This window comes from Podarcis muralis, chromosome 10 (genome assembly GCF_964188315.1).
Source record: "Podarcis muralis chromosome 10, rPodMur119.hap1.1, whole genome shotgun sequence".
NCBI lineage: Eukaryota > Metazoa > Chordata > Lepidosauria > Squamata > Lacertidae > Podarcis > Podarcis muralis.
This window is the reverse complement of record NC_135664.1, coordinates 71,002,641-71,027,309: the sequence shown is the minus strand read 5'-3', so window position 1 is coordinate 71,027,309 and position 24,669 is coordinate 71,002,641. Positions and strand designations below refer to the sequence as shown.

General features: G+C 46.8%; 1 protein-coding gene across 5 annotated transcripts in view; it reads left to right on the top strand.

Annotated features, from left to right (window-relative positions):
• The first annotated feature begins 1,138 nt into the window (after nt 1–1,138).
• Nucleotides 1,139–24,669, top strand: part of TASOR2 (transcription activation suppressor family member 2) — a 63,571-nt gene continuing 40,040 nt past the window's right edge. For 2 of the 5 annotated variants that reach the window (XM_028747792.2, XM_028747790.2), the window contains exons 1-2: nt 1,140–1,941; nt 22,023–22,112. The gene's annotated coding sequence lies outside the window, so the exon portion shown is untranslated. Of the gene's footprint in view, nt 1,942–13,835; nt 13,912–22,022; nt 22,113–24,669 lie in introns of all 5 variants that reach the window. The other 3 variants (XM_077935362.1, XM_077935363.1, XM_028747791.2) reach the window with 3 other exon arrangements.

Here is a 24,669-nt window from a genome sequence, read left to right as displayed (position 1 = left end):
TTCAGGTATACTGGACCGAGGCAGTTTATGGCTTGCAAGGTCAACACCAACACTTTGAATTGTGCTTGGAAACGCACTGGGAGCCAATGCAGATCTCTCAGGACCGGTGTTATGTGGTCCCAGCGGCCACTCCCAGTCACCAGTCCAGCTGCCGCATTCTGGATTAGTTGTAGTTTCCAGGTCACCTTCAAAGGTAGCCCCACATAGAGAGCATTGCAGTAGTCCAAGCGGGAGATAACCAGAGCATGCACCACTCTGGTGAGACAGTCTGCGGGCAGATAGGGTCTTATCCTGCGTACCAGGCGGAGCTGGTAAACAGCTGCCCTGGACACAGAACTGACCTGCACCTCCATGGACAGCTGTGAGTCCAAAGTGACTCCCAGGCTGCGCACCTGGTCCTTCAGGGGCACAGTTAACCCATTCAGGACCAGGGAGTCCTCCACACCTGCCCGCCCCCTGTCCCCCCAAAACAGTACTTCTGTCTTGTCAGGATTCAACCTCAATCTGTTAGCCGCCATCCATCCTCCAACCGCCTCCAGACACTTCACCGCCTTCACTGGTTCTGATTTAAAAGAGAGGTAGAGCTAGTCCCCACTTTTCCCGAGCGGTCTTTGCTTTGCTTGCATTTTTTATTTTTTGCAAAGATTTGACGCGCGTGGCGCGGCGTGGGGACGAAAAGCAAAGCTAGTCCCGTTTTCCCGAGCGATGCTTGCTTTGCTTTGCTTGCTTGCTTGCACTTTTCCTTTTCATTTCTCCTTGCAATCGGGGCTCTGCAAGGCGCTGGTCCCCACTTTTCCCGAGCGGCGCTTCCTTGCATTGCTTTTCTTATTTTTATTTTTAGCAAAGATTTGACGCGCGTGGGGAGGAAAAGCAAAGCTCGTCCCCCGTTTTCCCGAGCGATGCTTGCTTTGCACTTTTCCTTTTCATTTCTCCTTGCAATCGGGGCTCTGCAAGGCGCTAGTCCCCACTTTTCCCGAGCGGCGCTTCCTTGCATTGCTTTTCTTGCATTTTTCCATTTTTATCTTTTGCAAAGATTTGACGCGCGCGTGGCGGATATGCAAAGCAAGCAGGAAGTACAAAGCCTGCTGGAGGCATCCGACTCTTTCCGGGTCAGTTTTCACTTTCTTTCTGTCGCCCTCCCTCGCCACCTTCCTCCCCTCCCCTCCCTCCCCTCGCTTGCAAAACGAGGAATATTTTTTCACTTCCTGGGGTCGGCGGATGAGCTGCTCCAGCCTCCCACCTCCTCCGAAGGAGCCTGGAGTCGGACATGTTTCTCTTTTTCTTCCACGAAAGCGCTTTTTCCTCCTTTTTCCAAGGGGGGCTTTGCAGATCGGGCTCCCCCCGCGCGTCTTAAGACAATAGGAGGAGGCGGCGGCGGCGGCGGCGAGGCCATCTTTACGCGCGATCGTGCGCTTTTGCAACTGGCCTCTCCAAACGCCCGGACGGGAAAAGAGCGCAGCTGCTATTCCATATATTATTATTATTATTATTATTATTGCAAGTTACTTTCTGGCTGTCATTTTCCTCCCTGCAAAGTGCGCGGCCTGCAGTTGGGGATCGAGACTTGCATCTCCCGTCTTGCAATTTTCGCATCCCGAATAAATCGTCGGGGATCCTTTTTGGGAAAGCAGATCGCGCTGGAGGACACCCCCGTCTACCTCCCTTTTAAATAATGATGATGATGATGATGATGATGTAAAGCGACGCCCGCGAGGGGAAAGGGGGTCGTTGACGCGGGTTTGCTCCGTTCTCACGTGAAGGAATGCACGGAAGGCCCGGCGCTTGAGCAGAAAGGAAAGAAGGGTGAAAGTGGTCGCGGAGGTGTAAAGGAGCAAGAATCCGAAAAGGGGGGAAAGGAAGGAGAGGGGCCGGATCCTGCTCGCTCGTTGACCATGGGAGATCCTCGGAGCAACAGCCAAAGGATTTTGACACCTGTTGCGGGTGAGTGAGGATGCGCAAGCGGGACGACGCGTGTCGGGCGATGCGGGGATGTCTTTACCTCTCTCTCTTAGTGGTTTGCTCCGAAACAATCCCCCTTCACGGTTCCCTCGCGAGTCAGTTGCGCGCGATCCTGTGCTGGCACGCGATCCTACCTCCAGCAATGCGCCTTCGCGTGGGTTGCGGGAACCCTTTTAAAAGGCGCAAAGAAATGAAAGATGAGCCAGCCGGGGAATCGCTCCTGCGCAAACCTCTTTCCCCCTCCCGCGGTGGGAGGTGGAAGGGAAGCGTGGATCGGAAGGCAGGATCGGAACCCACAATTGGGGAAGAGCTCCTGCGCGCAGAAATGGCAAAAAGCTCCCAGCGATCGGCGCTTTCACCCGCGGAATGAAAGCGAAAAGCGAGGCTCGCACGCCGGCGTGGAAAGCGCTCCGGCGCAATATCCGGCGTTGGAACGGATGGGAACTGCGCAGGAGCTCTTCTGCCTCTTGTGGGGATCTTCCAGTGTGCGATCGCGGTGGGGTTTTTATCGTTTCCATTCCTTGCAAGCGCCGTTTAGACAAAAAGGTCCGGAGCTGGCAATGTGGGGCCTTCTAAAGGATCCGGATCACTGAATCCGGATTTCCCTGGTTGCGCCACACGTTTTTGTTGACCGGCGGGAAGCTTTCAACAACCTGATTTCCTCCTTGTGAAGTAAGCCCTACTGAGCCATGTGCTTTACTCCCAGGTAAAGCCTGGAAGAGAGAGGGGCGGCGGCTGCCTTAGGGCAGTTTTGCAAAATCTGAGATTTTTCTCCAAATGCCCCTACCCGCTTAAACCGCGATCCCGTAAATATTTACTCTGACGTAAGGCCCTCACTCTATCCAATGGGTCTTCTTACCTAGGAAGTGCGCTTAGGACTGCGGTGACTGATATTGTCACCTGAGTGTGTGAGGACACGCTTCTTGTTACAGAACAAGCCATTCCAGTCTCACCCCTGGGTTGCATTGCTTTGGGTCTTTACGTACGAGTAAACCCAGTGCAATTTGCTGGGCCTCGCTTCCTTCTCCCGCCTGCATTTTATCAATTCACGTATTGCATTTATATCCCACCTTTTTCTCCCAGGAGCCCAAAACGGCGCAATTTCTCTCCCCCCGCTTTAATCCCACAACAACTCTGCGAAGTAGGCCGAGGGGCAGTGGCTGGGCCAAAGTTGCCCGGTGAGTGGGGATTCGAACCCAGGTCTCTCGGGTTCTATTCTGACACTCCAGGCGTTCCGCTGTGCTGGCTCAGCAGGAGATAGGACTTTGAGCGTCTGTGAATTTTTAAATCTGAACTTGGCCTTGGGAGGGTGTGCTTGGAAATTAAGTGTTTACTCCCAGGGTTGTGTGTGCAGGATCGGAGCCCTAATCCTCGGGGGTTGTGATCCTGCGCGCGTTGGGAGGGCCGTGCAAAGTGATCCAATGCATTTGGACTGCGGAAGGGAGTTTGTTGGTATTCTCAGGGAACATGAGGCTCATCGAATTCAATCCTCTGCAATGCAGAAATCTCATCCAAAGCGTCTATGGCAGACGGCTACTCAAAGAGCAAAAATTGCCATTAGAAAGTCTTAAGTGAAGTACATTGCTTGTTTTTTAGATGCATGAGTTAGTGAGTTTTTCGGTGTTTCCCTTCGCCGCTCCTTCAACCTCTCCCCCCCTCCACTTATCTGTAAGAGAACAAGCTGTTCTTTGCAGACTTCAAAACGACAGCTTTTAGTTTGTTTTCTTAAGGAAAGGAGAAACGGAAGTACAAATGGCCTTTGTGAAAAGTGTTAAGCGCAGGACAAAAATCTAGTAAAAATCAAGGGCGATCTGAACTGTAATTTTGTAAATCAGTGTTTGCTGCCATGATGATTAAACAGACACTTTTGGGTGCCAAGATTGGCGGCGGGAGGAACTCTTGCTTGTTCCATCGAACTCAGAAGCTTGGGGTCGGACGGTGGAACAAGACAGAGTCTTCTCAGTGGTAGCTCCTGAGTTGTGGAACTCCTTTCCAATAGAGGTCTGCTTGGCACTTCATCAGCCAGCTTTCTGCAAGTGCTGAAGGCTCACTTCTTGTTTCAAACTACTTTTAATATTGTGTTTTCACTTTCAGTATTGTGTTTTAGTAGCCCAGTATTAGAAACTCGGATATGGAAGCTAAATGGCATTTTAAACCTAGCCTAAGGTCGCCAAAGCCGAATGTCTAGGTTATGGGTAGGCAAACTAAGCCCCGGGGGCTGGATCCGGCCCAGTCGCCTTCTCAATCCAGCCCGTGGACGGTCCGGGAATCAGCTTGTTTTTACATGAGTAGAATGTGTCCTTTTATTTAAAATGCATCTCTGGGTTATTTGTGGGGCATAGGAATTTGTTCATTTCCCCCCCAAAAATATAGTCTGGCCCCCCACAAGGTCTGAGGGACAGTCGACCAGCCCCCTGCTGAAAAAGTTTGCTGACCCCTGGTCTAGGTGCTATTTTTTGAAAAAACTGAGCTTGCTATTTTTATTACTGTTAATTTATTTCACTTCATTTCTTTATATTTTAAAGGGGGGGGGGAATAACCAATCAGAAGCTACGCCTTGGTTTTGAACCAAGATAGTTTTTTACTATCTCGTTAGATAGTAAAATTCATGTTACATTGCTGTTTTAGGGGTTGTTTTTAAAAGTCTGGAACGGAGTAATCCATTTTGCATCACTTTCTATGGGAAAGCGTGCCTTGGTTTTGGAACGCTTTGGTTTTGGAACGGATTTCCGGAATGGATTAAGTTTGAGAACCACGGTACCACTGTACATTGTTTCTGTGCTTGAGAAATACAATAAAACTCAGAAAAGACATTCTTACAGTGGAATGTTATGCATGTTGTCTACTAGCAAGTAAGTCCTGTTGAGTTCAATGGGGCTTGTTGTTGTTTAGTCCAGTGTTTCCCAACCTTGGGCCTCCAGCTGTTTTTGAACTACAATTCCCATCATCCCTGACCACTGGTCTTGCTAGCTAGGGATGATGGGAGTTGTAGTCCAAAAACAGCTGGAGGCCCAAGGTTGGGAAACACTGGTTTAGTCATTTAGTCGTGTCCGACTCTTCGTGACCCCATGGACCAGAGCACGCCAGGCACTCCTGTCTTCCACTGCCTCTCGCAGTTTGGTCAAACTCATGCTGGTAGCTTTGAGAACACTGTCCAACCATCTTTGTCCTCTGTCGTTCCCTTCTCCTTGTGCCCTCCATCTTTCCCAACATCAGGGGCTTTTCCAGGGAGTCTTCTCTTCTCATGAGGTGGCCAAAGTCTTGGAGCCTCAGCTTCAGGATCTGTCCTTCCAGTGAGCACTCAGGGCTGATTTCCTTCAGAATGGAGAGGTCTGACCTTCTTGCAGTCCACGGGACTCTCAAGAATCTCCTCCAGCACCAGAATTCAAAAGCATCCATTCTTCGGCGATCAGCCTTCTTGATGGTCCAGCTCTCACTTCCATACATCAGTACTGGGAAAACCAGAGCTTGAACTGATGTCTCTACTTTTTATGATGCTGTCTAGGTTTGCCATCGCCTTTCTCCCAAGGAGCAGGCGTCTTTTAATTTCGTGACTGCTGACACCATCTGCAGTGATCATGGAGCCCAAGAAAGTGAAATCTCTCACTGCCTCCATTTCTTCCCCTTCTATTTGCCAGGAGGTGATGGGCCCAGTGGCCATGATCTTCGTTTTTTTGATGTTGAGCTTCAGACCATATTTTGCGCTCTCCTCTTTCACCCTCATTAAAAGGTTCTTTAATTCCTCCTCACTTTCTAACATCAATGTTGTGTCATCTGCATATCTGAGGTTGTTGATATTTCTTCCGGCAATCTTAATTCCAATGGGGCTTACTCCTAGGTAAGCATTGGGCTTACTCCAATGCATGGGATCACAGCCTTCTGAGTCACTGCTGGTGACTGCTAAACTTCTGGCTGTGGAAACAGCAGGTCTCTCTCTGTTCTTTATTTTCTCTCTCCCCCCCCACCCTGGTCTATTTTAGTGTTTTATAGCTGTTTTAAAGATTACATTCCATTTTTACATTTTTGTTACCGTATACATTGCTCTGGGCATTATGCATGGGGTTGGAATTCTGGCTCAGAACATTTTAGGAGGGGAAAAAAGAAGTGAACAAACCTCGAAACTTGTTAGCCTTATTTTTCTCTTTTAACCGATAACCAAGCTGATTATTTGTGCTGAGTCGTTAGAAATTCAAAATGGGGTTTGTGTTTCAAGCCCATTAAAAGGCTCTTTGCGTTATTAGCAATGTTGCAAATACAGTGGTACCTCTGGTTACATACGCTTCAGGTTAAAGACTCCGCTAACCCAGAAATAGTGCTTCAGGTTAAGAACTTTGCTTCAGGATGAGAACAGAAATCGTGCTCCGGCGGCGCGGCAGGAGCAGGAGGCCCCATTATCTAAAGTGGTGCTTCAGGTTAAGAACAGTTTCAGGTTAAGTACGGACCTCCGGAACGAATTAAGTACTTAACCTGAGGTACCACTGTAAATTGTATACTTTGTTACATTCAGGTGGTGTGTGCAACAATAATTGAATTCCGTGCAAAGGAAAACTCAAATGTTCTTTTACATAGCTTCAAAGTATTACTTGCACAGAAAAATTGTGGGAGGGGGGAGAAGGTCAATTTACTAAAATACAATAGAAAATGGTTGATCCAGTTTCCTCGGGTAGGTGTGTTAGAGACAGGAAAAGTGCTACAAAGAAGTCGCAAGGAAGTTTCTAAAACCTCCCAGAACATTCGAGATGATACGTGCTGATTTTTGCGTCAACCGCGAGCAGTTTGGAGTCCTTTGGACGTCGTGCAAAACCATGGTTTATTGTGACAATAATGATCCTCGCCTCCTCCAGAACTTACATTCTCTTTCCTCCTCTGGCACGCTCAGGAGGAGATTGGAAGCTTTCACTTCCGATTCCTGTTAGCCACGGTTTAGCGTTACATCTGCTTAGTCTTAGCTATGATTTGTGATTTGTTTTGCACAGAAAAATAATTTAAAAAGAGGTTTCCAAGCCGGCCTCATTTATCTCCATTTCTGGAAAAACTACCAGCTGTTAGATTTCTGTATCAGGCTGCTGAAAAGTTCCAGGAATGCTTGCTTTCTCCCCTTTCTGTGTAGCATTTAATAATAATAATAATAATAATAATAATAATTACCATAATGTATACCCCGCCCTCCCCAGCCAAGGCCGGGCTCAGGGTGGCTAACAAGCAATAATAAAAACAAGTTGAATGAATACAACTTAACTTAGGGAGATTGCAGAGCAAGTTTGCTTCAACCTTGAGTCTGCACAGGGCGACGTTCCTGGTATTTGCAGCATCCGAGTGTGAGGTCCTTGAGCCATGCCCCGTGTGATGCTTAGCCCAGCACAAAAACTTGACCTGCCAGTTTAACAGGGTAGCGTCTGCTCCTGGGAAAACGGGTGCTTTTCTGTGACGTCCACCCCTCCTGCATTCTTTTCCTCTTCCCTCCCATCCCGTTTAATTCTTTTAGAAAACAGCCCATTAAAACAGCACGTTATTTAACTGCAGTTACCGTATTTTTCGCTCTATAGGACGCACCTTTTTCCCTCCTAAAAAGCAAGGGAAAATGTGTGTGCGCCCTATGGAGCGAATGCAGTGGGGAGGCAGGCGGGGAAAGCCCCCAAGAGCTGCACACAAGCTGCGTGTGGCTCCTGCGGGCTTTTCCCCAGGAGGGAGAAGGGACTGACTGGCCGCGAATTCCCCCACCTCCCACAAAAGCAGGGAGAAGGTCTGCTCCCAGAGCTGGGGGGGGGGGAATCATATTTTCCCCCTTGATTTCCCCCTCTGAAAACTAGGTGCGCCCTATGGTCAGGTGCGCCCTATGGTAACTAATGGCACTCCGGTCTCAAATTGCACCTGAAAATTATTTTCTGTCTAATTGCATTGATAAAAAATAGCAGGAGGAAATTTTACTGGGGAACAGAAGAGGTGAGTGCAGAAACAGGTGAGACGAAGGAATATGTCAAAAAGGTACAGTCAAAATTTGGCTCCCAGACGCCTCCATTTTGGAACGTTTCGGCTTCCGGACACCAAAAACCCAGAAGTAACTGCTCCGGTTTTTGAACGATTTTCGGAAGCCAAACACCTTCCGGGGTTTTCTTTTTCTTTTTCCTTCATTGACTTTGCAATCCTCGGTTGTCGAACATTTCAGAAGTCTTCCGGAATGGATTACGTCCGACAACCGAGGTTTGACTGTACAGTGGTACCTTGGTTCTCGAACTTAATCCAATTGACTCCCGAAAGCGTTTGAAAACCAAGGCGCAGCTTCCAATTGGCTGCAGGATCTTCCTGCGCTCAAGCGGAAGTTGCGTCGGACGTTCGGCTTCCGAAAAACGTTCGCAAACCGGAACACTTACTTCCGGGTTTGCAATGTTCGTGAGCCGATTTGTTCGACAACTAAGCCGTTCGAGAACCAGGGTACCACTGTATATTGAAAATCATATCAAAAATATAAAGTTTACAAAAGTTATTCTTGGAAGGGGTTGTTTAACAAGGATCCGATCAGTTTATTCAAAGTTACTTCTAAAGAGGAAGTGTTGGTGATTTTTTCATTATCAACGCATCTGAATGGAGTGGGCACTGCAAATTTCATACAGTGACGCATTGCTGAAACCACAGGAGAGGAGAAGACCCTTATGCTTGAATCCTGGCCACTGTGAGAACAGGATGTGGACTAGATGGGCCATTGACCCGATCCAGAGGATCCTTTTGTGTTCTTAGGAGTGATGAAATTTGATCCCAGAATTGCCATGGTCTTGTTTGGTCAATGGAACATTCATTATCACCATCACACATTCTCTGCAGTTTTTTCACTTCCCCGTCACTGATATTCATAGAATCATAGAATCATAGAGTTGGAAGAGACCACAAGGGTCATCGAGACCAACCCCCTGCCAAACAGGAAACTAAAGTGGTGCTTCAGGTTAAGAACAGTTTCAGGTTTTGGCTCCCATATTAAATGGCCGGTCTTGATTATAAAAAAGAGGAGTGGCGAATCGTGGAGCTCCCATGGGAATATGCCGGCATGAGTACTCTCACCCATCTCTTCCACATTTCAAACACTGTCAGTGTAAATCTGCTTTCATCATCATCATCATCATCATCATAATTTATTTATACCCCACCCATCTGGCTGGGCTTCCCCAGCCACTCTGGGTGGCTTCCAACAAAATATTAAAATACAGTACAGTGGTACCTCAGGTTAAGAACTTAATTCGTTCTGGAGGTCTGTTCTTAACCTGAAACTGTTCTTAACCTGAAGCACCACTTTAGCTAATGGGGCCTGCCACTGCGCCGCTGCTGCACGATTTCTGTTCTCATCCTGAAGCAAAGTTCTTAACCTGAAGCACTATTTCTGGGTTAGCGGAGTCTGTAACCTGAAGCGTCTGTAACCTGAGGTACCACTGTAATGCATCAGACATTAAAAGCTTCCCAAAACAGGGCTGCCTTCAGATGTCTTCTAAAAGTCTGGTGGTAGTTGTTCTCTTTGACATCTGGTGGGAGGGCGTTCCACAGGGAGGGCGCCACCACCAAGAAGGCCTTCTGCCTGGTTCCCTGTAACTTGGCTTCTTGCAGCGAGGTAACCGCCAGAAGGCCCTCTGCGCTGGACCTAAGTGTCCGGGCAGAACGATGGGGATGGAGACACTCCTTCAGGGATTCTGGGCCGTGGCCATTTAGGGTTTTCAAGGTCAGCACCAACAATTTGAATTGTGCTCGTAAACGTCCTGGGAGCCAATGTGGGTATTTCAGGACCGGTGTTATGTGGTCCCGGCATCCGCTCCCAGTCACCAGTCTAGCTCCACATTCTGGGTTAATTAAGACTTTGTGGCCCGTTTGGTTTCAGGTGCCCTTCAGAGGATGGAAACAGGGCAGCGAACGAAGTTCTTCTGTTTGTTGTTTCTTTCCTAATGGGCGGAGCGCAGCCTGTAAGCAACAGTACTAATTGGCATCCGGCGATGGAAATTAATTTGTGGATTCATTATAAGCGCAATGTGTTTGTGGGTGTAATAACATAGCTTGTGAAGTTGTGGTCCTGGGAGATGTAAAATGGAATGGAGGTGCCCCTTGGGTTTTTGGTTGGTGTTTTTTAACATTGAGACATCAATAAGGCTCTCTTGGTTACTTCTTTTACATCCTGCTTTTAAATTCCACTGAAATGTGTGGACTGCAACTAGCTCCCTGCCTGAAGGACCTCTGGCTTAAGTTGCTGTTGTTGAAACCCGAAATCCACAATATCTTCTGTGCTCCAGCTACAACTTTGAAGACATTGGCGCAATGCGAGTCTCCAACATGACACACCCCATAATCCCCTGCCCCTTAATTCTTTATTTATTTATTTTTATTTTTTGCACTTAATTTATTCATTATTAATGTTGCAATACACATATGAACTCTTTACGTATTGATACATATACATTATATTTGTAAATTCACATTTTCACGCTTCGTTACGTACCAACATTTATCCATTTCTTATTCCTTGCCCTGTGTCTTCCCTCCACCTGTGTGTGACTTCCTTGTTATTATTTCGTAACTTTATTATTGAGATTGTAATTTTGTGTCTTAATAATTAAACATTCAATCTTATATATCTGCTTAGCTTAGCTTAACTTTGTGAAATCAGTCTATACGTATCAATAAATTCTGGTTGGAGCATCTTTTGGGCAACGCATCCTGTAGAGTTTTACCAGTTATATTTCACCTTATGGTGCTGGAGGAGACTCTTGAGAGTCCCATGGACTGCAAGAAGATCCAACCTCTCCATTCTGAAGGAAATCGGCCCTGAGTGCTCACTGGAAGGACAGATCGTGAAGCTGAGGCTCCAAGACTTTGGCCACCTCATGAGAAGAGAAGACTCCCTGGAAAAGATCCTGATGTTGGGAAAGATGGAGGGCACAAGGAGAAGGGGATGACGGAGGACAAGGTGGTTGGACAGTGTTCTCGAAGCTACCAGCATGAGTTTGACCAAACTGCGGGAGGCAGTGGAAGACAGGGGGGCCTGGCGTGCTCTGGTCCAGGGGGTCACAAAGAGTCGGACACGACTAAACAACAACAACAACTTCATTTACATATAATACACTCGGAGCATTCTGACTTAGCTCTTTCCTCTTTCTCATCAAACAAAGGACAATCGTCCTACATTCCAGAACACAGTAACACAAACATCCTGTCTCCATCACTTCCCACACTGTGGAATGAAAACATACACCGTCATGTGATAGACGACAATCCCATCACTGCAAACACGGAGCAAGAATCCTAACATGGTCTGCCCTGACTGCTGGTGGCTCTCGAAAGTTTCCAGCAGAAGTCTTCCTTCCACCCTACTGGGAGATGTCAGCAATTGAAGCTGGGAACCTTCTGCAAGGTAGACACAATCTTATCAGTTAATGTAGACCAGGTACCCCCAACCTGCGGCCCTCCAGATGTATTGGCCTACAACTCCCATGATCCCTAGCTAGCAGGACCAGTGGTCAGGGATGATGGGAATTGTAGTCCAAAACATCTGGAGGGCCGAAGGTTGGGGATCCGTGACGTAGACAATATTGATTGATGGACCCTGTTTCTCTGACATTGTCTGAAACAGGTTCTGGCACGAGGCTCTTTGTGTTTTTCCCCGCAGCAGCAAAAGACCTTGCCAGTTCCTTACTGTTGTGTGTCGTCTACTTAACTGCTGCTAGGAAGGTTTCTTGAAACTGATTTTCTGCGAAATCAGATAACTCTGTGGCAAGCATGGGCTCCCTAACCGAAGTTCCTTGTTATCTGAAGCCGTCGGATAATATCAAGAGATACCAGCGGATGCTAATCTACTATATTATTGCTGTTACAGTCGTACCTTGGACGTCGAACGGAATCCATTCTGGAAGCCCGTTCGACTTCCAAAATGTTCGGAAACCAAATCGTGGCTTCTGATTGGCTGCAGGAAGTTCCTCCAGCCAATCAGAAGCTGTGGAAGCTCCACCGGACGTTCAGGTTCCAAAAGAATGTTTGCAGACCGCAACAATCACTTCCGGGTTTGCATCGTTCGGTAGCCAAAATGTCATGAGTTCCAGGGTGTTCGACAACCAAGGTACGACTGTATTATTATTTATTAGATTTATACCCATAGATCTTCAGTAAAAATACCATAAGGGCCTAGCCCCCAATAATATACATATTTCTTTAAAGGTAAAGGGGACCCCTGACCATTAGGTCCAGTCGTGGCCGACTCTGGGGTTGCAGCGCTCTTCTTGCTTTACTGGCCATACAGCTTCCGGGTCATGTGGCCAGCATGACTAAGCCGCTTCTGGCGAACCAGAGCAGCGCATGGAAACGCCGTTTACCTTCCCACCGGAGTGGTACCTATTTATCTACTTGCACTTGATGTGCTTTCGAACTGCTAGGTTGGCAGGAGCAGGGACCGAGCAACGGGAGCTCACCCCGTTGCGGGGATTCGAACCGCCGACCTTCTGATCGGCAAGCCCTAGGCTCTGTGGTTTAACCCACAGCACCACCCGCGTCCCAACATACTTCTTTACTTACTATTAAATTTCATTGAATTATTGTAGAGTTGGAAGGGACCCCGTGGGTCATCTATTCCAGCCCCTTGCAACATAATAATCTCAGCTAAAGCTTCCATGACAGATGGCCATCCAACCTCTGCTGAAAAACCTCCAAGCAAGGAGAGTCTGTTCCACTGTCAAACAGCCCTTACCGTCAGAAAGTTCTTCCTGATGTTGAGTCGGAATCTCCTTTCTTGTATCCTGAAGCCATGGGTTCGAATCCTCCCCACTGGAGCAGGAGAAAACGAGCTTGCTCCATTGAGGTATCTGAAGATGGTTATTTCCCTCTTCTCCAGGCTAAACATACCCAGCGCTCTCAACCATTTTTCATCTAAGGAGGTAAAGGTAGCCTGCCCATGTCATTCCTCACGACGACCCTGTGAGGTTGGTCAGGCTGGGAGGCAGTGTCGAACACAAGGCCACTCAGTGAGCTTAACGGCCGAGTGGGGATTTGAACCCTGATCTCCCTGGTCCTAGTCTTCCACTCTAACCACAACACCTCATTGACTCACAACGGAGGCATTGAAGATAAGTGTGGTTTTGCACATGTCTTTTTAGAGCTTAACCCAGAGGTTCATGAAAGTCTGGCTCTCCGGCAGCTTGGTATGTTTGCAGAATTATACCGGCAGAGAAAAATGGGCAGCACCTAAAACATTAGATGCTTTTTAGCTGCATATCTATCAATCAATCAATCTTTATTACGGTCCAGAGACCCAACAAAGCAATGCACAATTCAGACAGCCTACCTCCAGGTTAAACAAGCATACGATATACGATATCTTTATTGTTATTGCCCCATACAGAACAATGAAATTGAAGATCTGCATAAAACATTCAAAAACCCCTAAAAACTCTGAAACCCCATTTTAAAATACAATATACTATAGAGACTCCTTATGCTGCGTTTACAACCAGAATTGCATTTGCATCGAAACTGTTTCTCAGGTGGCTAGTCCTGGTCTTTATAACTCTATACCTTCCTCCAGAAGCTGAAAGAGATCATTTCCGGGGTGCGCACTATCCTGTGCTATCTCTGCCGCTTTCTTATGGCACCTGGAAGCATAGATTTGATCCAAGGTGGGAAGAGGGCACCCAATTATTCTCTCCGCAGTCTTCACAACCCTGGACAGCATTGGTTTTCCCCTGACTGCGCAGCTCCCAAACCACACACACACAGAGACCATAAGTTAATACACTCTCAACAGTACAATGGTAAAATGCCATCAACAGGTTCTTTGAAGATTGTTTTTCCGGAGGGTTCTCAGAAAATATAACCTCTGCTGTGCTGTCTTCATCAGGTCTTTGCTGTTTTCTCCCCAGGTTAGGTCATCTCTCAACTCCATTCCCAGAAATCAAAACACCAAGACCTGTTCCACGCACTTCCACTCAATAATAAGTGGGTGAATATTCAATTTACATTTCCTAAAGTCCACAATAATCTCTTTCCCCCCCTTTAAATTAAGGAGTAAATTGTTTTTCCTGCACCACTCCCCCAACTGCTCAACTTCCTTCCTATAGGACGCCTCCCCCTCTCCAGCCGTGATTAAACCAACCATCGTTGTATCATCTGCAAGCTTAATGATCTCATTACTGGGGTATTTTGTTCAGACTTAAAGATACGGATCATTTGTTCTTGCAACCACTGATAAAACCTTCACCGCTGCTAATGTTCTGGCGTTTGTCCGGTCTTCCAATAGGAACCTGACATAGTGAGCCTCTGATTTTCCCGGGAAAGGTACCAGCAAGGGTAATATCAGTTCAGCCCTGGCTTGCTCGTATTTCGCACAGTGCAGCAAAATATGTTTTATAGAATAGATGTCTTGAGCACACGAGCAAAGTCTGTCCTGCTAGGGAACTCCTCTCAACCTGCCATCCAACACTGCAGAAGGAAACACGTTTAGTCTGGCTTTGGTGAATAACCTTCGATAATTTGGTACAGTCAGGTTTTTAATGTAAGGTGTTAACTTAAAGACATGCCCATATTGTACTCCTACTGCCAGCAGACTACAGACTGCGTGTGATCGAGATCGCAAGTCACTGTGTGCATTATCCCATAATCTTTGCTTTAATGTCTTTAGGGCACCTTCCTAACCCAGGTAATAAAGTTTTTTTTGGGAGGGGGGTGACAGACCAATAGAGGTGGCTTTTCTAGCCATGGTTTTCTGCCATTTGCTGACAAATTCCTCATTGGTCAGGTGTTGGTACAAACCCTTCCCTAGATCAAACACTGAAATCCTGAGTCAATGTTTTAGGGCAGAACACCATGCTTTAGTTGAAATTGGGCATTCACCAGCTTCTAACAGAAGTATGGAGTTGGGGACCATAGCTGTCAACTTAGATTTGAAAATAAGGGACCAGCAGCCTTGAAAATAAGGGATCAGCAGCCAAAATAAGGGGTTTTCCAAGCACAGGTATGTTCAACTTCTGAGCCCCTCCAAGCCAAAGGCAGAAAGCCCAGCCAGCACCCAAACGAAGCCTTAAGCGGTGGTTCCCACAGCGCAGCAACCCGGCAAAGGGGATGCAGCAAGGGAAACCACCGTCCCCTCTCCGCTGGGAAGTGCTGAGCAAAGGCGAGTCCCCAGGCAACGCGGCCGATTTGATTGGCACAAGGCATGCAAGCTCCACCCCCCAGTCGTTCTTAGACTCTTTGTTGGGTGAGCAACGCAGCCAAGCAACCCAGTTGGAGCCTCCCTCCTCCCTGGCCGGCAGGGAGGGAGGGAGAGGAGCTGCTTCCTTTGAAACCCGGGAAATTTAAGGGACATCATCAATAAGGGACAGCAGCGGGACACGGCGCTGGGATAAGGGACTTTCCTGCCAAATAAGGGACGGTTGACAGCTATGTTGGGGACACAGTTGGGTACCTGCAGCAGAGATCGTAGAAATTTTGCCTGAAAGCCATCTAGCTTAGGCAGGTCCCCATTACGCCAGACATTTGCAGCGTACAGGAGTTGGGAAATGGATATATATATATATATATATATATATATTTGCAAAGTAAGGAGCTACTAGTAAACTTTGAATTTAAGGTTAAAAATCCCGAAATGGTTGCTTTAAAAAGCAAGTTGTTCTGCCTACAATTAATATGCTTCTGTCTCTGGTACGGAGCTTGCGTGGTTGCTGGAACAGAATAGTTTCACTTTTATTTCTGCTTAAATCAGTTTCACTTTTCACTGAAATCAACGGCTGCCGAAGCACCGAACACATTTCTCTCCCATTTGTCAACACTGAATGTTTATTTGGTTGTGGTTTTTCTTTTGTGTAAAACCTGAACACAGTGTGCCGCTTTCAATCCCTCTGACAACGCTTGTGGCACGTAGCTGTCAACTTTTCCCTTTTCTTGCGAGGAATCCTATTCGGAATAAGGGAATTTCCCTTTAAAAAAGAGAAAGAACAGCTATGTTGTGGCATTTAACACTGGTTTTTCTCTCCTTCCTTTCAAATCTGCAAAGGGCAGATTTATAATCCCAGATATGATAATCCCAAAGCATATAAAGTGATCATCATTTTGGAATTAAAATTAATTTAACATGGAATCACTTTTAGCTCAAGTTTTTTGCCTCCTTGATAATGCACTTGTGGTTTTTAAGAGTCAGGGGCGAGGAGGAAGGTTGCTAAGTTTGCTGATGATACTAAAATATAAACCCCAAATTAATAATGTGTGCAGACAGTGTTGGCAACTGGCCTGCTATCAGGGCACTCAGTATTTTAATGCTAGCTCTTAATGTGTGTTATTGTGTTTTTAAACTATTGCTTTTAACTAATGTGTTGGTATTTTTAAATGATGTTTATAAAATACTGCCAGCCGCCTTGAATCCCAACTTTGGGAGAAAGGTGGGATAGAAAAACACTGAATGAATGAATAAATCAATTTCTGTACTTTTCATGTGGAACATACTAAAGGTTTGTTTAAGGATTGCGCAAATTCAGGAAGGATTGTCCTATATGCATTAAAATGGCCAAAAAAATCCGATGTCAAAAGCAAGTTGACCTAATTCGCCACACCTTCAAAACGTATATTTTTGTAAAATCAGCAGTTTACAAAACATGTATTGCAAAGTAAAATTACATATTACTGAAATGCACATCAGATTTAGATGTCTGGGCAGGCTTGCCTGAGCGTAAAACATGCCAAAAGCAGTATAGTGAAGTTGAATACCCTTAATATCAAGTGGCAGGGAGTTCCAAAGTTCAAGCACTACCACACTGAAGGAGCGATTCCTTGCAAGTGTGGAACAGACATTGTGTGGTGCTTTCACTTCCTGCTTTTTGTTACTCTTTCGCTCTCCCGAGAAATCCTGCGGCAGAGTCCTTCCTGGACAATAGCGCCTTTGACTTGAACTTTTCTTTTTTTGAAATGCTTCCCCACTTCCTGCTTGCAGAAAATTAGTATATCGGAGAACTGGGTCTGTGAAGATATTAACTCCCAGTGTGCAAACAAGGGCCTTCTGTTTTTTCCAAACTGAAGTCTAAATTTATAACGCCCCGGAAGCACGGCTGTGTGATAAGTTAATATACCGGTGAACAAAAGGTGGAGATTTAACAGTTTCCCAGGGGGTAGCTCAGCTGAACATACTTTGCAGATAATTTGCAGGCACGTGTTTCCAACTTTGTGCTCTCCCGATAAGAAATAAATGATGATAAACCCTCCCACAAACCAGCAAGCTATTTCGGATTCACCGGTACCCTCCCACTTAGAGCTCAGCTAATTACGCAGAGCCTGCTAACGACCCAGGAGGAACCTCCCACGGCTAGATAATCAGAGAGGGAAGGTAAACGAAGAACTGGAAAGCTCTTCTTTCTTCCCCCACCAGTGGGGAAAAAAAGAGGGGGAAGAGTTTTTGTTTTTATTTCCTGGTGGCGTTTATGTGGTTAAAGGTAAAGGGACCCCTGACCATTAGGTCCAGTCGTGACCGACTCTGGGGTTGCGGCGCTCATCTCACTTTATTGGCCGAGGGAGCCGGCGTACCGCTTCTGGGTCATGTGGCCAGCATGACTAAGCCGCTTCTGGCGAACCAGAGCAGCGTACAGAAACGCTGTTTACCTTCCCGCCGGAGTGGTACCTATTTATCTACTTGCACTGGCGTGCTTTCGAACTGCTAGGTTGGCAGGAGCAGGGACCGAGCAACGGGAGCTCACCCCGTTGTGGGGATTCGAACCGCCGACCTTCTGATCGGCAAGCCCTAGGCTCTGTGGTTTAACCCACAGCGCCACCCACGTCCCTGTTTATGTGGTTGGTTCCCCCTAAATAGCTTTCCTCCGTATTAAAAAGGAAAGGTGCATTTTTAATTTAAAGAAGACAATCTTTTTGCTTGCTTGCACTCCCTCCCTCCCACCCAGAGATTGGTGGGATGAGGGCATTTGGGGACCCCCCTTCTGTTGGGGTGGGCGATGGAGGGGAGAAGATTTAGCTGGCTGCCTTATGCTGAAATGGGAGGTTGGGTACTGTGTGCGAATGATGGGAAGGGCGTTTTTCTGTAAAACAGTGCAAGCAAATGTGTGTCTACTCACAAGCAGACCTTACTGAATTCAATGGGGCTTACTCTTAGGATAGTATAAGTTTTTGTTTTTTGAACAATGGACAATTCAACTCTTTATTGATATGTTTGCGAGTAACTGAGAGAATAAACACACATTCTCCTATACATTTCTGTCTCCATGTGGCCCCAAACAAGTTTAACCTTTTGGGTTGGAAAATAAGAACTTAAATCTGAGTCATACATTCTGGCTGTCCTTCAGGCCCTTTTGATAAATGAGATAATACTCACACTTGACAATATTAGGAATTTAGTTTCTAACCGTGCAGTCTTATCTCCTCAACCCCTGAGATACCATACAAGTAAATTTGTGCAATTATATAAATGGATGCAAAATACATTCAGGTATCTTGACAGGGAAAGATTCCTATATAATATGAAGTTGAGATAAATTATGGCCAAGAAGTACAAATCATGAAGTACAAACCAATTCATATTACAATGATTACTCAAAAATAATGTCTTCAGAATCTGATTTAACTTGAGTTTGGGGGTAATAGTAAAATAAACTGGGTAAAAGTTAGAATTATAGGGGCGAGTAGAAGTTTAATTGAACTCAGTGCTTGCACAGATTCCACTTAGACTCCCGAGTGGGGAAGCAGATGTAGCATGGCTAGTAAAGCACTTAAACTTCTCATAAATTAGTTGAAAATATATTAAATAGTACAGTGGTACCTTGGGTGACATACGCTTCAGGTTACAGACACTTCAGGTTACGGACTCTGCTAACCCAGAAATAGTGCTTCAGTTTAAGAACTTTGCTTCAAGATGAGAACAGAAATTGTGCTCCGGCGGCACGGCAGCAGCAGGAGTCCCCATTAGCTAAAGTGGTGCTTCAGGTTAAGAACAGTTTCAGGTTAAGAACGGACCTCCGGAACGAATTAAGTACTTAACCCAAGGTATCCTATATACTATAGGGAAGCTTATTTAATTTTACTAAATCTAACACTTCTGCCACCGCCTGGAAGCCTGGCAAGGCCCTTTGCCACCGCAGATAGATATTGTGATACAGTGGTACCTCAGGTTAAGTACTTAATTCGTTCCGGAGGCCCGTACTTAACCTGAAACTGTTCTTAACTTGAAGCCCTGAAGCACCACTTTAGCTAATGGGGCCTTCTGCTGCCGCTGTGCTGCCGGAGCACAATTTCTGTTCTCATCCTGAAGCAAAGTTCTTAACCCGAGGTACTATTTCTGGGTTAGCGGAGTCTGTAACCTGAAGCGTATGTAACCTGAAGCGTATGTAACCTGAGGTACCACTGTATATCGAGAGATATTGTGATGTTGCAAGCCAGATATTGCACAACCCTATCCAGAAGGGACTGTACTGTGTCATTTTCCTGAACATGCAGCTGTTTTTCCAAGGGGGAAGAACAGGCTTTCTCGTGAAATTATTCCCTCATTCGTCATTGCCACCAGCAGCCGTGGTCCTTGGTGTTGCCTCTCCCTGTGACTCACAACTTTTTTATAGGGTTCTTCCTGTGCGTTGCTTTGTTAATAATGCTTTTAAGAGCCAGGGTGCGCTCCTACCAGTGGCCGCACCTCAGGACATGGGGCTCTCTGGTCCTTTAGCAACCCCACACTTTGACCCTCCAGATGCTCACAGCCCCCAATGGCAGCCCCATCTGCCCCAGTTTTGTTGTGCTGGCATCGCCTCACTACGGCTGCCTTAAGTCTGTTGGGCAGGATTCGACCAAGTGCTGCTACTAGCACAAGGGCTTCTGGATGGGCAGAGGAACTCCCCACCACAAGATACCCCCCACAAAGCTGTTATGGGGTGCTCCCAAACCTCTGGAAGAGTTTGGGGAAGGGCAGAAGGGTGTGTAAGGAAAGGGAGAGGAGTTTTGTTGCACAAGTAGTACGATAGTGTCGGAGACAACCTGTAGCAACTCAGGAACTTGGCCCCAGGATGTAAATATATATATATAATCCCGTTGTCCTTAGGTGTCTCCCCCAGATTCCTAATTGCCAAAGGGCCTTGGTCTTTTCGTGGTCTTAAAATTGCCAGGGAAAACCATTATTATATTTATTACCATATTTATTTTCATCCCGCCTTTTCACTAGGCCAGGACTCAAGGCGGTTTTTGCAAAAAAACCCAAACCATTGCACATAAAATAAAGGTAAAGGTAAAAGGTGCAGCGAGTGCAGAATGTTGCGGCGAGGCTCCTACGGGGTCCTTGCCACGGGATCACATTCATCCAGTACTTTACCAACTGCACTGGCTCCCAGTGGAGTACAGGGTCAGGTTTAAGGTGCTGGTTTTGACCGTTAAAGCCCTATGCAGCCTAGGACCCACGTACCTACAGGACCGCCTCTCCTGGTCTGCCCCGCGGAGGACCTTAAGGTCCCCAAATGACAACATTTTCAAGGTCACAAGGTGGTTAGATTGGTCTCAACTAGGGCTAGGGCCTTTTCAGTACTGGCCCCGACTTGGTGGAACGCTCTGTCCCAAGAGACCAGGACCCTGTGGGACTTGACATCTTTCCGCAGGGCCTGCAAGACAGAGCTGTTCCGCCTGGCCTTTGGTTTGGACTCAGTCTGACCCTTACGTTTCCCTCCCCTTATGGATTTGATTTATGGGCTCCTTTTAAAATGAGGCTGCATTTTAAATTGCATTTTAATCTGTATTTTAAATTGGTTCCTCTCCCCCCCCCCCATTATGTTTTAACTGTAATTTTTACTGTTGTTAGCCGCCCTGAGCCGGGCTCTGGCCAGGGAGGGCAGGGTATAAATAAATTTTTTTATTATTATATTATTAAAGGTACCCCTGACTGTTAGGTCCAGTCGTGACTGACTCTGGGGTTTTGCGCCCATCTCGCTTTATTGGCCGAGGGAGCTGGCATACAGCTTCCGGGTTGTGGCCAGCAGGACTAAGCCGCTTCTGGCGAACCAGAGCAGCGCACGGAAACGGCGTTTACCTTCCCGCCGGAGTGGTACCTATTTATCTACTTGCACTTGATGTGCTTTCGAACTGCTAGGTGGGCAGGAGCAGGGACTGAGCAATGGGAGCTCACCCCATCACGGGGATTCGAACTACTGACCTTCTGATCGGCAAGCCCTAGGCTCTGTGGTTTAACCCACAGCGCCACCCGCAGACAAAATATAGAAGGCTAATAACATGCAACATATAAGAGTTTAAAAGCAATAAAGCTGTAATAGAATTAAAGCCATGGAAAATCAAATCCATTAGGATTGCCGAATAGCTCAGTTGGTAAAGCTTGAGGCTTGTGATCTCAGGGCTGTGTGTTCGAACCCCACGTTGGGCGAAATATTCCTGCATTGCAGGGGGTTGGACTAGATGACCCCTGTGGTCCCTTCCAGTTCTGTGATACCCTCTGTGAAGATACAGATAGTAAAAACTGCACAGTGCTATTTTAAAAGCCTCATGGTGACCCGTCTCTAAATGGGCTAGGTGGGGAGTTCAGGATCCAGCTGGTTAGCTGGATCTAGGATCCTGTCCACACCCCACACACCCCATTCCTGACTCAAGGTAACATGTTAAATTCTTGGACGGAATATATTTTTAGATCTAAAAGGATCCTGCGATTCTCTAGGCTCACAGACTGCGCTATTAGGCACACAGTCCTCCGTTCTGAGGACCTGAAGTTTGTAGTCCTCAATGCTGGTGAAAATTAGGCTTCAAAATGCATAGGCTGTAGCAATCGCAGAAGTCAAAGAAGGGCTAAATAAGCAGCCCGCTAGTGATCTGTATTCCTCCTTTTCTTTCCTCGTGTGTTGCCAAACCAGAATCGGTTGTGCAAAATGGCAGACTAAGTTACTGGGCGTGCAGGGGGAGGAAATCATGCCTCAGTTCGCAGCCTTTATGCAGGCTGTAGAATTTCCTGGTAATGCCTAATTGAGAAGCTTGCTTCCTCTTTTCAAAGCTCTGCGTACACGCGGCCGGTCTTAAGATCTGTCACCGCATGGGCGAAAAAACCGTGTGGATCTGATTCATGACCCTCTTTCTTAATGCAGGGCGAACTTTTCTCCAAACAAAACAGCGGCTTTGCCAAGGCAGAACTTGAGGAGACCTGCGTTTTACTCCTGCTCTGATCCGAAACAGAGGTAAAACTGAACGTTTGCTGAACTCCCGGCAATCTCTTTCCCCATTCCACGTGGCTCCTCTCTAGAGGAAGCCTTTCGACGTCCGTCGCCCTTTTAGTTTCAGTTTGTGTTTGGTGCTGGGACTTTGATCGCTGCTGCAGCGCAGAAAGGGAGGATTCATCCGGATTGAGAACAGCCCTTTGCTTAGCTCTCTGGCAGTGCTGGATTTATGTATAAGCTAAATCGCTATAGCTTAGGGCCCAGAGTGGGGCCCCACCCCCAATTTCACTGTTAATATACTACTTCTTAATTGTATTTCAGTTCAACAATTACTTTGATAAAATATTGGTCTTGTCCAATAACAGAGCCTGCAAGTTTTCTAAATACAGTGGTACCTCGGGTTACATACACTTCAAGTTATAGACTCCGCTAACCCAGAAATAATACCTTGGGTCAAGAACTTTGCTTCAGGATGAGAACAGAAATTGCGCGGTGGTGGCAGCAGTGGGAGGCCCCATTAGCTAAAGTGGTGCTTCAGGTTAAGAACAGTTTCAAATTAAGAACGGACCTCCAGAATGAATTAAGTTCTTAACCAGAGGTACCACTGTACATATTTTGTTACGTGCAAATGGCTTTAGATACCTATTAGGTCCATAAATTACCGTACAGCATAAAAGGTAAAGGGACCCCTGACCTTTAGGTCTAGTCGTGGCCGACTCTGGGGTTGTGGCGCTCATCTCGCTTTATTGGCCGAGGGAGCCGGCGTACAGCTTCCGGGTCATGTGGCCAGCATGACTAAGCCGCTTCTGGCGAACCAGAGCAGCACATGGAAACACCGTTTACCTTCCCACTGGAGCGGTACCTATTTATCTACTTGCACTTTGATGGGCTTTCAAACTGCTAGGTTGGCAGGAGCAGGGACCAAGCAACAGGAGCTCACCCCATTGCAGGGATTCGAACCGCCAACCTTCTGATTGCCAAGTCCTAGGCTCTGTGGTTTAACCCACAGCGCCACCCGCGTCCCACCATATAGCATATTCAACACAAAAAACAGTGACAGAGGTCAGCACCAACACTTTGAATTGTGCTCAGAAACGTACTGGGAGCCAATGTGGGTCTTTCAGGGCCGGTGTTATGTGGTCTCGACGTTCGCTCCCAGTCACCAGTCTAGCTGCCGCATTCTGGATTAGTTGTAGTTTCCGGGTCACCTTCAAAGGTAGCCCCACGTAGAGCGCATTGCAGTAGTCCAAGCAGGAGATAACTAGAGCATGCACCACTCTGGTGAGACAGTCTGTGGGCAGGGAGGGTCTCATCCTGTGCACCAGATGGAGCTGGTAGACAGCTGCCCTGGACAGAGAATTGACCTGCGCCTCCATGGACAGCTGCGAGTCCAAAATGACTCCCAGGCTGCACACCTGGTTTTTCAGGGGCACAGTTACCCCATTCAGGACCAGGGAGTCCTCCACACCCGCCTGCCTCCTGTCCCCCCGAAACAGTACTTCTGTCTTGTCAGGATTCAACCTCAATCTGTTAGCCGCCATCCATCCTCCAAACGCCTCCAGACACTCGCACAGGACCTTCACCGCCTTCACTGGTTCTGATTTAAAGGAGAGGTAGAGCTGGGTATCATCTGCGTATTGATGGACACCCAGCCCAAACCCCCTGATGATCTCTCCCAGCGGCTGCATGTAGATGTTGAAAAGCATGGGGGAGAGGACAGAACCCCACAAGTGAGGGCCCAGGGGTCCGAACACTCACCCCCCCCCACTTTCTGAAAAAAAATCTGGTGCAGCATGAGCAAATGTTTACACTGGGCGCTTGGGTTGCAAACGTGATCCGTGTGGGATGCAGGTTTGCAACCCGCAGCGGAGCATCTGTGCATGTGCAGGTCGCAGTTCGTAGCTTCTGCACATGTGCAGAGCGCAATTTAGCGCTTCTGCACATGCACGGCTGCCGAAACCCGGAAGTAACCCGTTCCGGAAAAAACGCAACCTGAAGCGTCTGTAACCCGAGGTATGACTATTCTGAAAGTGTGGCCCAGAGGCAAAAGCTTGAGGACCCCTGGAATTCTGGGACATGGTCTACGAGGAGATGAAAAAAATATCAAAGTTTACATTTAATAAAAACCCAGGAGCATTCCTATTAGGGATTCTTTTTGTTGTTTTTTTAAAAAAAAATATTAACATAATTGTTACAAAATATAAGCAAAACACTGCAAATACACACACACATATACACTTCAAATAAACACATATACATGAAAAAAGGAACAAAAGAGAAAAATGCTGCAACAGAATTCCTGTTTTGATTTATTCTTTTTTTTTTCCGTGATAGACTGTCTAATTCTACATATTCTTTCAGCTTTTGGATGCAATCTTGTATAGAGGGGATTTTGTTACTCTTCCATTTTGCCGCGATCAGAACTCTTGCTGTTGCCATCGCGTATAAAAAGATACCCTTCCTCTTTTGCAGAATATCCAAATCTGTTATTCCCAGGAGGTAGGCCTCTGTTTTTTTATTGAAAGAGATCTCTTTCAATAAAAAACCAGATCTGGTCAGAATAAATCAAAACAGGAAT